This window comes from Amblyomma maculatum, unplaced genomic scaffold (assembly GCF_055883805.1).
Source record: "Amblyomma maculatum isolate TAMU_Amacu unplaced genomic scaffold, ASM5588380v1 scaffold_43, whole genome shotgun sequence".
NCBI lineage: Eukaryota > Metazoa > Arthropoda > Arachnida > Ixodida > Ixodidae > Amblyomma > Amblyomma maculatum.
In genome coordinates, this window is record NW_028146768.1 from 605,729 (window position 1) to 620,584 (window position 14,856).

Consider the following 14,856-nt stretch of genomic DNA (forward strand, 5'->3'; position numbering starts at 1 on the left):
ATTCAATTTTGCACATATTGGCTAAAACGAATCGCAACATGCTTTACAAACAAAGCCTTACAGGCAATTTTAGGCATCATGTGCAAAACGGCGTCATCCAGCTTGCGCGGTTTAGGCGCAGAACTGGGATTCAAATATGCACATAGCGACTCAAACTAATCGCAACAAGTTAATACACAAAACGCCTTAAAGGCACTTTTAGGCATGATGTGCAAAACAGAGTTACTCCAAGTAGCGCGCATTAGGCGCAGAACTGCGATTCAAGTTTGCACATAGCGGCTCATACGAATCGCAACAAGTTAATACACACAACGCCTTACAGACACTTTTTGGCATGATGAGCAAAACTGTTTCACTCCAGCTTGCGCGGGTTAGGCTCAAAACTGCGATTCAAGTTTGCACATAGCGGCTAAAACGATTCGCAACATGTTAACACAAACAACGCCTTACAGGCACTTTTAGGCGTGATGTGCAAATAGGCGTCACTCAAGCTTGCGCACGTTAGGCTCAAAACTGAGATAAAATTTTGCACATAGTGGCTAAAACGAATCGCAACATGCTTATACAAACAAAGCCTTACAGGCACTTTTAGGCATGATGTGCAAAACGGCGTCATCCAGCTTGCGCGGGTTAGGCGCAGAACTCTGATTCAAGTTTGCGCATAGCGGCTAAAACGAATCGCAACAAGCTTATTCACACAACGCCTTAAAGCCACTTTTAGGCATGATGTGCAAATAGGCGTCACTCAAGCTTGCGCGGGTTAGGCTCAGAACTTCGATTCAAGTTTGCATATAGCGGCTAAAACGAATCGCAAGATGTTAATACAAACAACGCCTTAGAGGCACATTTAGGCATGATGTGCAAATAGGCTTCACTCAAGCTTGCGCGCGTTAGGCACAGAACTGCGTTTCAAAGTCGCAAATAGCGGCTAAAACGAATCGCGACATGTTAATACAACAACGCCTTACAGGCACTTTTAGGCATGATGTGCAAAACGGCATCATCCAGCTTGCTCGGGTTAGGCGCAGAACTGCGATTTTAGTTTGCACATAGCGGCTCAAACGAATCTGAACAAGCTAATGCACACAATGCCTTACAGGCACTTTTAATCAGGATGTGCAAAACGGCTTCACTCCAGATTGCGCGGGTTAGGCTAGGAAATTGGATTCAAGTTTGCACATAGAGGCTAAAACGAATAGCAACAAGTTAATACACACAACGCCTTACAGGCACTTTTAGGCATGATTTGCAAATAGGCGTCACTCAAGCTTGCGCGGGTTAGGCTCAGAACTGCGATTCAAGTTTGCACATAGCGGCTAAAACGAATCGCAACATGTTAATACAAGACACGCCTTAGAGGCACTTTTAGGCATGATGTCCAAATAGGCGTCAATCAAGCTTGCGCGCGTTAGGCGCAGAACTGCGTTTTAAATTTGCACATAGCGGCTAAAACGAATAGCAACAAGTTAATACACACAATGCCTGACAGGCACTTTTAGGCACGATGTGCAAATAGGCGTCACTCAAGCTTGCGCACGTTAGGCACAGAACTGCGTTTCAAGTTCGCACATAGCGGCTAAAACGAGTCGCAACATGTTAATACAAACAAAGCCTTGCAGGCACTTTTAGGCATGATGTGCAAAACGGCGTCATCCAGCTTGCGCGGGTTAGGCGCAGAACTGCGTTTCAAGTTTGCACAAAGCGGCTAAAACGAATCGCAACAATTTAATACACACAACGCCTTACAGGCACTTTTAGGCATGATGTCCAAATAGGCGTCACTCAAGCTTGCGCGGGTTAGGCTCAGAAATGCGATTCAAGTTTGCATATAGCGGCTAAAACGAATCGCAACAAGTTAATACACACAACGGCTTACAGGCACTCTTAGGCATGATGTGCAAAACAGAGTCACTCCAAGTAGCGCGCATTAGGCGCAGAACTGCGTTTCAAGTTCGCACATAGCGGCTAAAACGAATCGCAACATGTTAATACAAACAACGCCTTACAGGCACTTTTAGGCATGATGTGCAAAACGGCGTCATCCAGCTTGCGCGGGTTAGGCGCAGAACTGCGATTTAATTTGCACATAGCGGCTCAAACGAATCTGAACAAGCTAATGCACACAATGCCTTACAGGCACTTTTAATCAGGATGTGCAAAACGGCTTCACTCCAGATTGCGCGGGTTAGGCTAGGAAATTGGATTCAAGTTTGCACATAGAGGCTAAAACGAATAGCAACAAGTTAATACACACAACGCCTTACAGGCACTTTTAGGCATGATGTGCAAATAGGCGTCACTCAAGCTTGCGCGGGTTAGGCTCAGAACTGCGATTCAAGTTTGCACATAGCGGCTAAAACGAATCGCAACATGTTAATACAAGACACGCCTTAGAGGCACTTTTAGGCGTGATGTCCAAATAGGCGTCAATCAAGCTTGCGCGCGTTAGGCGCAGAACTGCGTTTTAAATTTGCACATAGCGGCTAAAACGAATAGCAACAAGTTAATACACACAATGCCTGACAGGCACTTTTAGGCACGATGTGCAAATAGGCGTCACTCAAGCTTGCGCGCGTTAGGCACAGAACTGCGTTTCAAGTTCGCACATAGCGGCTAAAACGAGTCGCAACATGTTAATACAAACAAAGCCTTACAGGCACTTTTAGGCATGATGTGCAAAAAGGCGTCATCCAGCTTGCGCGGGTTAGGCGCAGAACTGCGTTTCAAGTTTGCACAAAGCGGCTGAAACGAATCGCAACAATTTAATACACACAACGCCTTACAGGCACTTTTAGGCATGATGTCCAAATAGGCGTCACTCAAGCTTGCGCGGGTTAGGCTCAGAAATGCGATTCAAGTTTGCATATAGCGGCTAAAACGAATCGCAACAAGTTAATACACACAACGGCTTACAGGCACTTTTAGGCATGATGTGCAAAACGGCGTCATCCAGCTTGCGCGGGTCAGGCGCAGAAATGTGATTCAAGTTTGCAGATAGCGGCTCAAACGCATAGCAACAAGTTAATACACACAACGCCTTACAGGCACTTTTAGGCATGATGTGCAAATAGGCGTCACTCAAGCTTGCGCGGGTTAGGCTGAGAACTGCGATTCAAGTTTGCACATAGCGGCTAAAACGAATCGCAACATGTTAATACAAACAACGCCTTACAGGCACTTTTAGGCATGATGTGCAAAACGGCGTCATCCAGCTTGCGCGGGTCAGGCGCAGAAATGTGATTCAAGTTTGCAGATAGCGGCTCAAACGCATAGCAACAAGTTAATACACACAACGCCTTACAGGCACTTTTAGGCATGATGTGCAAATAGGCGTCACTCAAGCTTGCGCGGGTTAGGCTGAGAACTGCGATTCAAGTTTGCACATAGCGGCTAAAATGATTCGCAACATGCTAACACAAAAAACGCCTTACAGGCAGTTTTAAGCGTGATGTGAAAATAGGCGTCACTCAAGCTTGCGCGCGTTAGGCTCAAAACTGCGATTCAAGTTTGTACATGGTGGCTAAAACAAATCGCAACATACTAATAAAAACAAAGCCTTACAGGCACTTTTAGGCATGATGTGCAAAACGGCATCATTCAGCTTGCGCGGGTCAGGCGCAGAAATGTGATTCAAGTTTGCAGATAGCGGCTCAAACGAATCGCAACTAGTTAATACACGCAACGCCTTACAGGCACTTTTACGCATGGTGTGCAAATAGGCGTCACTCTAGCTTGCGCGGGTTATACTCAGAACTGCGGTTCAAGTTCGCACATAGCGGCTAAAACGAATCGCAACATGCTAATACAAACAAAGCCTTACAGGCACTTTAAGGCATGATGTGCGAAACAGAGTCACTCCAAGTAGCGCGCATTAGGCGCAGAACTGCGTTTCAAGTTCGCACATAGCGGCTAAAACGAATCGCAACAAGGTAAACAAATAAAGCCTTACAGGCACTTTTAGGCATGATGTACTAAACGGGGTCTTGCAGCTTGCGCGGGATTGGCGCAGAACTGCGATTCAAGTTCGCATATAGCTGCTAAAACGAATCGGAACACAAAGTGGCTTACAGGCACTTTTAGGCGTGATGTGCAAATAGGCGTCACTGAAGCTAGCGCGCGTTAGGCTCAAAACTGCGATTCAATTTTGCACATATTGGCTAAAACGAATCGCAACATGCTTTACAAACAAAGCCTTACAGGCAATTTTAGGCATCATGTGCAAAACGGCGTCATCCAGCTTGCGCGGGTTAGGCGCAGAACTGTGATTCAAATATGCACATAGCGACTCAAACTAATCGCAACAAGTTAATACACAAAACGCCTTAAAGGCACTTTTAGGCATGATGTGCAAAACAGAGTCACTCCAAGTAGCGCGCATTAGGCGCAGAACTGCGATTCAAGTTTGCACATAGCGGCTCAAACCAATCGCAACAAGTTAATACACACAACGCCTTACAGACACTTTTTGGCATGATGAGCAAAACTGCTTCACTCCAGCTTGCGCGGGTTAGGCTCAAAACTGCGTTTCAAGTTCGCAAGTAGCGGCTAAAACGAATCGCAACTACTTTATACAAACAACGCCTTACAGGCACTTTTAGGCATGATGTGCAAAACGGCGCAATCCAGCTTGCGCGGGTTAGGCTCAGAACTGTGATTCAAATATGCACATAGCGACTCAAACTAATCGCAACAAGTTAATACACAAAACGCCTTAAAGGCACTTTTAGGCATGATGTGCAAAACAGAGTCACTCCAAGTAGCGCGCATTAGGCGCAGAACTGCGATTCAAGTTTGCACATAGCGGCTCAAACCAATCGCAACAAGTTAATACACACAACGCCTTACAGACACTTTTTGGCATGATGAGCAAAACTGCTTCACTCCAGCTTGCGCGGGTTAGGCTCAAAACTGCGTTTCAAGTTCGCAAGTAGCGGCTAAAACGAATCGCAACATGCTTATACAAACAAAGCCTTACAGGCAGTTTTAGGCATGATGTGCAAAACGGCGTCATCCAGCTTGCGCGGGTTAGGCGCAGAACTCTGATTCAAGTTTGCGCATAGCGGCTAAAACGAATCGCAACAAGCTTATTCACACAACGCCTTAAAGCCACTTTTAGGCATGAAGTGCAATTAGGCGTCACTCAAGCTTGCGGGGGTTAGGCTCAGAACTGCGATTCAAGTTTGCATATAGCGGCTAAAACGAATCGCAAGATGTTAATACAAACAACGCCTTAGAGGCACATTTAGGCATGATGTGCAAATAGGCTTCACTCAAGCTTGCGCGCGTTAGGCACAGAACTGCGTTTCAAAGTCGCAAATAGCGGCTAAAACGATTCGCGACATGTTAATACAAACAATGCCTTACAGGCACTTTTAGGCATGATGTGCAAAACGGCATCATCCAGCTTGCTCGGGTTAGGCGCAGAACTGCGATTTTAGTTTGCACATAGCGGCTCAAACAAACCTGAACAAGCTAATGCACACAATGCCTTACAGGCACTTTTAATCAGGATGTGCAAAACGGCTTCACTCCAGATTGCGCGGGTTAGGCTAGGAAATTGGATTCAAGTTTGCACATAGCGGCTAAAACGAATAGCAACAAGTTAATACACACAACGCCTTACAGGCACTTTTAGGCATGATGTGCAAATAGGCGTCACTCAAGCTTGCGCGGGTTAGGCTCAGAACTGCGATTCAAGTTTGCACATAGCGGCTAAAACGAATCGCAACATGTTAATACAAGACACGCCTTAGAGGCACTTTTAGGCATGATGTCCAAATAGGCGTCAATCAAGCTTGCGCGCGTTAGGCGCAGAACTGCGTTTTAAATTTGCACATAGCGGCTAAAACGAATAGCAACAAGTTAATACACACAATGCCTGACAGGCACTTTTAGGCACGATGTGCAAATAGGCGTCACTCAAGCTTGCGCGCATTAGGCACAGAACTGCGTTTCAAGTTCGCACATAGCGGCTAAAACGAGTCGCAACATGTTAATACAAACAAAGCCTTACAGGCACTTTTAGGCATGATGTGCAAAACGGCGTCATCCAGCTTGCGCGGGTCAGGCGCAGAAATGTGATTCAAGTTTGCAGATAGCGGCTCAAACGAATAGCAACAAGTTAATACACACAACGCCTTACAGACACTTTTAGGCATGATGTGCAAATAGGCGTCACTCAAGCTTGCGCGGGTTAGGCTCAGAACTGCGATTCAAGTTTGCACATAGCGGCTAAAATGATTCGCAACATGCTAACACAAAAAACGCCTTACAGGCACTTTTAAGCGTGATGTGAAAATAGGCGTCACTCAAGCTTGCGCGCGTTAGGCTCAAAACTGCGATTCAAGTTTGTACATGGTGGCTAAAACAAATCGCTACATACTAATAAAAACAAAGCCTTACCGGCACTTTTAGGCATGATGTGCAAAACGGCATCATTCAGCTTGCGCGGGTCAGGCGCAGAAATGTGATTCAAGTTTGCAGATAGTGGCTCAAACGAATAGCAACAAGTTAATACACACAACGCCTTACAGGCACTTTTAGGCATGATGTGCAAATAGGCGTCACTCAAGCTTGCGCGGGTTAGGCTCAAAACTGCGATTTAAGTTTGCACATAGCGGCTAAAACGAATCGCCACATGTTAATACAAGCAACGCCTTACAGGCACTTTTAGGCATAATGTGCAAATAGGCGTCACTCAAGCTTGCGCGGGTTAGGCTCAGAACTGCGATTCAAGTTTGCACATAGCGGCTAAAACGAATCGCAACATGTTAATACAAACAACGCCTTACAGGCTCTTTTAGGCATGATGTGCAAAACGGCGTCATCCAGCTTGCGCGGGTTAGGCGGAGAACTGCGATTCAAGTTCGCATATAGCGGCTCATACGAATCGCAACTAGTTAATACACGCAACGCCTTACAGGCACTTTTACGCATGGTGTGCAAATAGGCGTCACTCTAGCTTGCGCGGGTTATACTCAGAACTGCGGTTCAAGTTCGCACATAGCGGCTAAAACGAATCGCAACATGCTAATACAAACAAAGCCTTACAGGCACTTTAAGGCATGATGTGCGAAACAGAGTCACTCCAGGTAGCGCGCATTAGGCGCAGAACTGCGTTTCAAGTTCGCACATAGCGGCTAAAACGAATCGCAACAAAGTAAACAAATAAAGCCTTACAGGCACTTTTAGGCATGATGTACTAAACGGGGTCTTGCAGCTTGCGCGGGATTGGCGCAGAACTGCGATTCAAGTTCGCTTATAGCTGCTAAAACGAATCGGAACACAAAGTGGCTTACAGGCACTTTTAGGCGTGATGTGCAAATAGGCGTCACTGAAGCTTGCGCGCGTTAGGCTCAAAACTGCGATTCAATTTTGCACATATTGGCTAAAATGAATCGCAACATGCTTTACAAACAAAGCCTTATAGGCAATTTTAGGCATCATGTGCAAAACGGCGTCATCCAGCTTGCGCGGTTTAGGCGCAGAACTGTGATTCAAATATGCACATAGCGACTCAAACTAATCGCAACAAGTTAATACACAAAACGCCTTAAAGGCACTTTTAGGCATGATGTGCAAAACAGAGTTACTCCAAGTAGCGCGCATTAGGCGCAGAACTGCGATTCAAGTTTGCACATAGCAGATCAAACGAATCGCAACAAGTTAATACACACAACGCCTTACAGACACTTTTTGGCATGATGAGCAAAACTGTTTCACTCCAGCTTGCGCGGGTTAGGCTCAAAACTGCGATTCAAGTTTGCACATAGCGGCTAAAACGATTCGCAACATGTTAACACAAACAACGCCTTACAGGCACTTTTAGGCGTGATGTGCAAATAGGCGTCACTCAAGCTTGCGCACGTTAGGCTCAAAACTGAGATAAAATTTTGCACATAGTGGCTAAAACGAATCGCAACATGCTTATACAAACAAAGCCTTACAGGCACTTTTAGGCATGATGTGCAAAACGGCGTCATCCAGCTTGCGCGGGTTAGGCGCAGAACTCTGATTCAAGTTTGCGCATAGCGGCTAAAACGAATCGCAACAAGCTTATTCACACAACGCCTTAAAGCCACTTTTAGGCATGATGTGCAAATAGGCGTCACTCAAGCTTGCGCGGGTTAGGCTCAGAACTGCGATTCAAGTTTGCATATAGCGGCTAAAACGAATCGCAAGATGTTAATACAAACAACGCCTTAGAGGCACATTTAGGCATGATGTGCAAATAGGCTTCACTCAAGCTTGCGCGCGTTAGGCACAGAACTGCGTTTCAAAGTCGCAAATAGCGGCTAAAACGAATCGCGACATGTTAATACAACAACGCCTTACAGGCACTTTTAGGCATGATGTGCACAACGGCATCATCCAGCTTGCTCGGGCTAGGCGCAGAACTGCGATTTAATTTGCACATAGCGGCTCAAAACGAATCTGAACAAGCTAATGCACACAATGCCTTAGAGGCACTTTTAATCAGGATGTGCAAAACGGCTTCACTCCAGATTGCGCGGGTTAGGCTAGGAAATTGGATTCAAGTTTGCACATAGAGGCTAAAACAAATAGCAACAAGTTAATACACACAACGCCTTACAGGCACTTTTAGGCATGATGTGCAAATAGGCGTCACTCAAGCTTGCGCGGGTTAGGCTCAGAACTGCGATTCAAGTTTGCACATAGCGGCTAAAACGAATCGCAACATGTTAATACAAGACACGCCTTAGAGGCACTTTTAGGCGTGATGTCCAAATAGGCGTCAATCAAGCTTGCGCGCGTTAGGCGCAGAACTGCGTTTTAAATTTGCACATAGCGGCTAAAACGAATAGCAACAAGTTAATACACACAATGCCTGACAGGCACTTTTAGGCACGATGTGCAAATAGGCGTCACTCAAGCTTGCGCGCGTTAGGCACAGAACTGCGTTTCAAGTTCGCACATAGCGGCTAAAACGAGTCGCAACATGTTAATACAAACAAAGCCTTACAGGCACTTTTAGGCATGATGTGCAAAAAGGCGTCATCCAGCTTGCGCGGGTTAGGCGCAGAACTGCGTTTCAAGTTTGCACAAAGCGGCTGAAACGAATCGCAACAATTTAATACACACAACGCCTTACAGGCACTTTTAGGCATGATGTCCAAATAGGCGTCACTCAAGCTTGCGCGGGTTAGGCTCAGAAATGCGATTCAAGTTTGCACATAGCGGCTAAAACGAATCGCAACATGCTAATACAAACAAAGCCTTACAGGCACTTTAAGGCATGATGTGCGAAACAGAGTCACTCCAAGTAGCGCGCATTAGGCGCAGAACTGCGTTTCAAGTTCGCACATAGCGGCTAAAACGAATCGCAACAAGGTAAACAAATAAAGCCTTACAGGCACTTTTAGGCATGATGTACTAAACGGGGTCTTGCAGCTTGCGCGGGATTGGCGCAGAACTGCGATTCAAGTTCGCATATAGCTGCTAAAACGAATCGGAACACAAAGTGGCTTACAGGCACTTTTAGGCGTGATGTGCAAATAGGCGTCACTGAAGCTAGCGCGCGTTAGGCTCAAAACTGCGATTCAATTTTGCACATATTGGCTAAAACGAATCGCAACATGCTTTACAAACAAAGCCTTACAGGCAATTTTAGGCATCATGTGCAAAACGGCGTCATCCAGCTTGCGCGGGTTAGGCGCAGAACTGTGATTCAAATATGCACATAGCGACTCAAACTAATCGCAACAAGTTAATACACAAAACGCCTTAAAGGCACTTTTAGGCATGATGTGCAAAACAGAGTCACTCCAAGTAGCGCGCATTAGGCGCAGAACTGCGATTCAAGTTTGCACATAGCGGCTCAAACCAATCGCAACAAGTTAATACACACAACGCCTTACAGACACTTTTTGGCATGATGAGCAAAACTGCTTCACTCCAGCTTGCGCGGGTTAGGCTCAAAACTGCGTTTCAAGTTCGCAAGTAGCGGCTAAAACGAATCGCAACTACTTTATACAAAAAACGCCTTACAGGCACTTTTAGGCATGATGTGCAAAACGGCGCAATCCAGCTTGCGCGGGTTAGGCTCAGAACTGTGATTCAAATATGCACATAGCGACTCAAACTAATCGCAACAAGTTAATACACAAAACGCCTTAAAGGCACTTTTAGGCATGATGTGCAAAACAGAGTCACTCCAAGTAGCACGCATTAGGCGCAGAACTGCGATTCAAGTTTGCACATAGCGGCTCAAACCAATCGCAACAAGTTAATACACACAACGCCTTACAGACACTTTTTGGCATGATGAGCAAAACTGCTTCACTCCAGCTTGCGCGGGTTAGGCTCAAAACTGCGTTTCAAGTTCGCAAGTAGCGGCTAAAACGAATCGCAACATGCTTATACAAACAAAGCCTTACAGGCACTTTTAGGCATGATGTGCAAAACGGCGTCATCCAGCTTGCGCGGGTTAGGCGCAGAACTCTGATTCAAGTTTGCGCATAGCGGCTAAAACGAATCGCAACAAGCTTATTCACATAACGCCTTAAAGCCACTTTTAGGCATGAAGTGCAATTAGGCGTCACTCAAGCTTGCGGGGGTTAGGCTCAGAACTGCGATTCAAGTTTGCATATAGCGGCTAAAACGAATCGCAAGATGTTAATACAAACAACGCCTTAGAGGCACATTTAGGCATGATGTGCAAATAGGCTTCACTCAAGCTTGCGCGCGTTAGGCACAGAACTGCGTTTCAAAGTCGCAAATAGCGGCTAAAACGATTCGCGACATGTTAATACAAACAACGCCTTACAGGCACTTTTAGGCATGATGTGCAAAACGGCATCATCCAGCTTGCTCGGGTTAGGCGCAGAACTGCGATTTTAGTTTGCACATAGCGGCTCAAACAAACCTGAACAAGCTAATGCACACAATGCCTTACAGGCACTTTTAATCAGGATGTGCAAAACGGCTTCACTCCAGATTGCGCGGTTTAGGCTAGGAAATTGGATTCAAGTTTGCACATAGCGGCTAAAACGAATAGCAACAAGTTAATACACACAACGCCTTACAGGCACTTTTAGGCATGATGTGCAAATAGGCGTCACTCAAGCTTGCGCGGGTTAGGCTAAGAACTGCGATTCAAGTTTGCACATAGCGGCTAAAACGAATCGCAACATGTTAATACAAGACACGCCTTAGAGGCACTTTTAGGCATGATGTCCAAATAGGCGTCAATCAAGCTTGCGCGCGTTAGGCGCAGAACTGCGTTTTAAATTTGCACATAGCGGCTAAAACGAATAGCAACAAGTTAATACACACAATGCCTGACAGGCACTTTTAGGCACGATGTGCAAATAGGCGTCACTCAAGCTTGCGCGCGTTAGGCACAGAACTGCGTTTCAAGTTCGCACATAGCGGCTAAAACGAGTCGCAACATGTTAATACAAACAAAGCCTTACAGGCACTTTTAGGCATGATGTGCAAAACGGCGTCATCCAGCTTGCGCGGGTCAGGCGCAGAAATGTGATTCAAGTTTGCAGATAGCGGCTCAAACGAATAGCAACAAGTTAATACACACAACGCCTTACAGACACTTTTAGGCATGATGTGCAAATAGGCGTCACTCAAGCTTGCGCGGGTTAGGCTCAGAACTGCGATTCAAGTTTGCACATAGCGGCTAAAATGATTCGCAACATGCTAACACAAAAAACGCCTTACAGGCACTTTTAAGCGTGATGTGAAAATAGGCGTCACTCAAGCTTGCGCGCGTTAGGCTCAAAACTGCGATTCAAGTTTGTACATGGTGGCTAAAACAAATCGCTACATACTAATAAAAACAAAGCCTTACCGGCACTTTTAGGCATGATGTGCAAAACGGCATCATTCAGCTTGCGCGGGTCAGGCGCAGAAATGTGATTCAAGTTTGCAGATAGTGGCTCAAACGAATAGCAACAAGTTAATACACACAACGCCTTACAGGCACTTTTAGGCATGATGTGCAAATAGGCGTCACTCAAGCTTGCGCGGGTTAGGCTCAAAACTGCGATTTAAGTTTGCACATAGCGGCTAAAACGAATCGCCACATGTTAATACAAGCAACGCCTTACAGGCACTTTTAGGCATAATGTGCAAATAGGCGTCACTCAAGCTTGCGCGGGTTAGGCTCAGAACTGCGATTCAAGTTTGCACATAGCGGCTAAAACGAATCGCAACATGTTAATACAAACAACGCCTTACAGGCTCTTTTAGGCATGATGTGCAAAACGGCGTCATCCAGCTTGCGCGGGTTAGGCGGAGAACTGCGATTCAAGTTCGCATATAGCGGCTCATACGAATCGCAACTAGTTAATACACGCAACGCCTTACAGGCACTTTTACGCATGGTGTGCAAATAGGCGTCACTCTAGCTTGCGCGGGTTATACTCAGAACTGCGGTTCAAGTTCGCACATAGCGGCTAAAACGAATCGCAACATGCTAATACAAACAAAGCCTTACAGGCACTTTAAGGCATGATGTGCGAAACAGAGTCACTCCAGGTAGCGCGCATTAGGCGCAGAACTGCGTTTCAAGTTCGCACATAGCGGCTAAAACGAATCGCAACAAAGTAAACAAATAAAGCCTTACAGGCACTTTTAGGCATGATGTACTAAACGGGGTCTTGCAGCTTGCGCGGGATTGGCGCAGAACTGCGATTCAAGTTCGCTTATAGCTGCTAAAACGAATCGGAACACAAAGTGGCTTACAGGCACTTTTAGGCGTGATGTGCAAATAGGCGTCACTGAAGCTTGCGCGCGTTAGGCTCAAAACTGCGATTCAATTTTGCACATATTGGCTAAAATGAATCGCAACATGCTTTACAAACAAAGCCTTATAGGCAATTTTAGGCATCATGTGCAAAACGGCGTCATCCAGCTTGCGCGGTTTAGGCGCAGAACTGTGATTCAAATATGCACATAGCGACACAAACTAATCGCAACAAGTTAATACACAAAACGCCTTAAAGGCACTTTTAGGCATGATGTGCAAAACAGAGTTACTCCAAGTAGCGCGCATTAGGCGCAGAACTGCGATTCAAGTTTGCACATAGCAGATCAAACGAATCGCAACAAGTTAATACACACAACGCCTTACAGACACTTTTTGGCATGATGAGCAAAACTGTTTCACTCCAGCTTGCGCGGGTTAGGCTCAAAACTGCGATTCAAGTTTGCACATAGCGGCTAAAACGATTCGCAACATGTTAACACAAACAACGCCTTACAGGCACTTTTAGGCGTGATGTGCAAATAGGCGTCACTCAAGCTTGCGCACGTTAGGCTCAAAACTGAGATAAAATTTTGCACATAGTGGCTAAAACGAATCGCAACATGCTTATACAAACAAAGCCTTACAGGCACTTTTAGGCATGATGTGCAAAACGGCGTCATCCAGCTTGCGCGGGTTAGGCGCAGAACTCTGATTCAAGTTTGCGCATAGCGGCTAAAACGAATCGCAACAAGCTTATTCACACAACGCCTTAAAGCCACTTTTAGGCATGATGTGCAAATAGGCGTCACTCAAGCTTGCGCGGGTTAGGCTCAGAACTGCGATTCAAGTTTGCATATAGCGGCTAAAACGAATCGCAAGATGTTAATACAAACAACGCCTTAGAGGCACATTTAGGCATGATGTGCAAATAGGCTTCACTCAAGCTTGCGCGCGTTAGGCACAGAACTGCGTTTCAAAGTCGCAAATAGCGGCTAAAACGAATCGCGACATGTTAATACAACAACGCCTTACAGGCACTTTTAGGCATGATGTGCAAAACGGCATCATCCAGCTTGCTCGGGTTAGGCGCAGAACTGCGATTTAATTTGCACATAGCGGCTCAAACGAATCTGAACAAGCTAATGCACACAATGCCTTAGAGGCACTTTTAATCAGGATGTGCAAAACGGCTTCACTCCAGATTGCGCGGGTTAGGCTAGGAAATTGGATTCAAGTTTGCACATAGAGGCTAAAACAAATAGCAACAAGTTAATACACACAACGCCTTACAGGCACTTTTAGGCATGATGTGCAAATAGGCGTCAATCAAGCTTGCGCGGGTTAGGCTCAGAACTGCGATTCAAGTTTGCACATAGCGGCTAAAACGAATCGCAACATGTTAATACAAGACACGCCTTAGAGGCACTTTTAGGCGTGATGTCCAAATAGGCGTCAATCAAGCTTGCGCGCGTTAGGCGCAGAACTGCGTTTTAAATTTGCACATAGCGGCTAAAACGAATAGCAACAAGTTAATACACACAATGCCTGACAGACACTTTTAGGCACGATGTGCAAATAGGCGTCACTCAAGCTTGCGCGCGTTAGGCACAGAACTGCGTTTCAAGTTCGCACATAGCGGCTAAAACGGTCGCAACATGTTAATACAAACAAAGCCTTACAGGCACTTTTAGGCATGATGTGCAAAAAGGCGTCATCCAGCTTGCGCGGGTTAGGCGCAGAACTGCGTTTCAAGTTTGCACAAAGCGGCTGAAACGAATCGCAACAATTTAATACACACAACGCCTTACAGGCACTTTTAGGCATGATGTCCAAATAGGCGTCACTCAAGCTTGCGCGGGTTAGGCTCAGAAATGCGATTCAAGTTTGCACATAGCGGCTAAAACGAATCGCAACATGCTAATACAAACAAAGCCTTACAGGCACTTTAAGGCATGATGTGCGAAACAGAGTCACTCCAAGTAGCGCGCATTAGGCGCAGAACTGCGTTTCAAGTTCGCACATAGCGGCTAAAACGAATCGCAACAAGGTAAACAAATAAAGCCTTACAGGCACTTTTAGGCATGATGTACTAAACGGGGTCTTGCAGCTTGCGCGGGATTGGCGCAGAACTG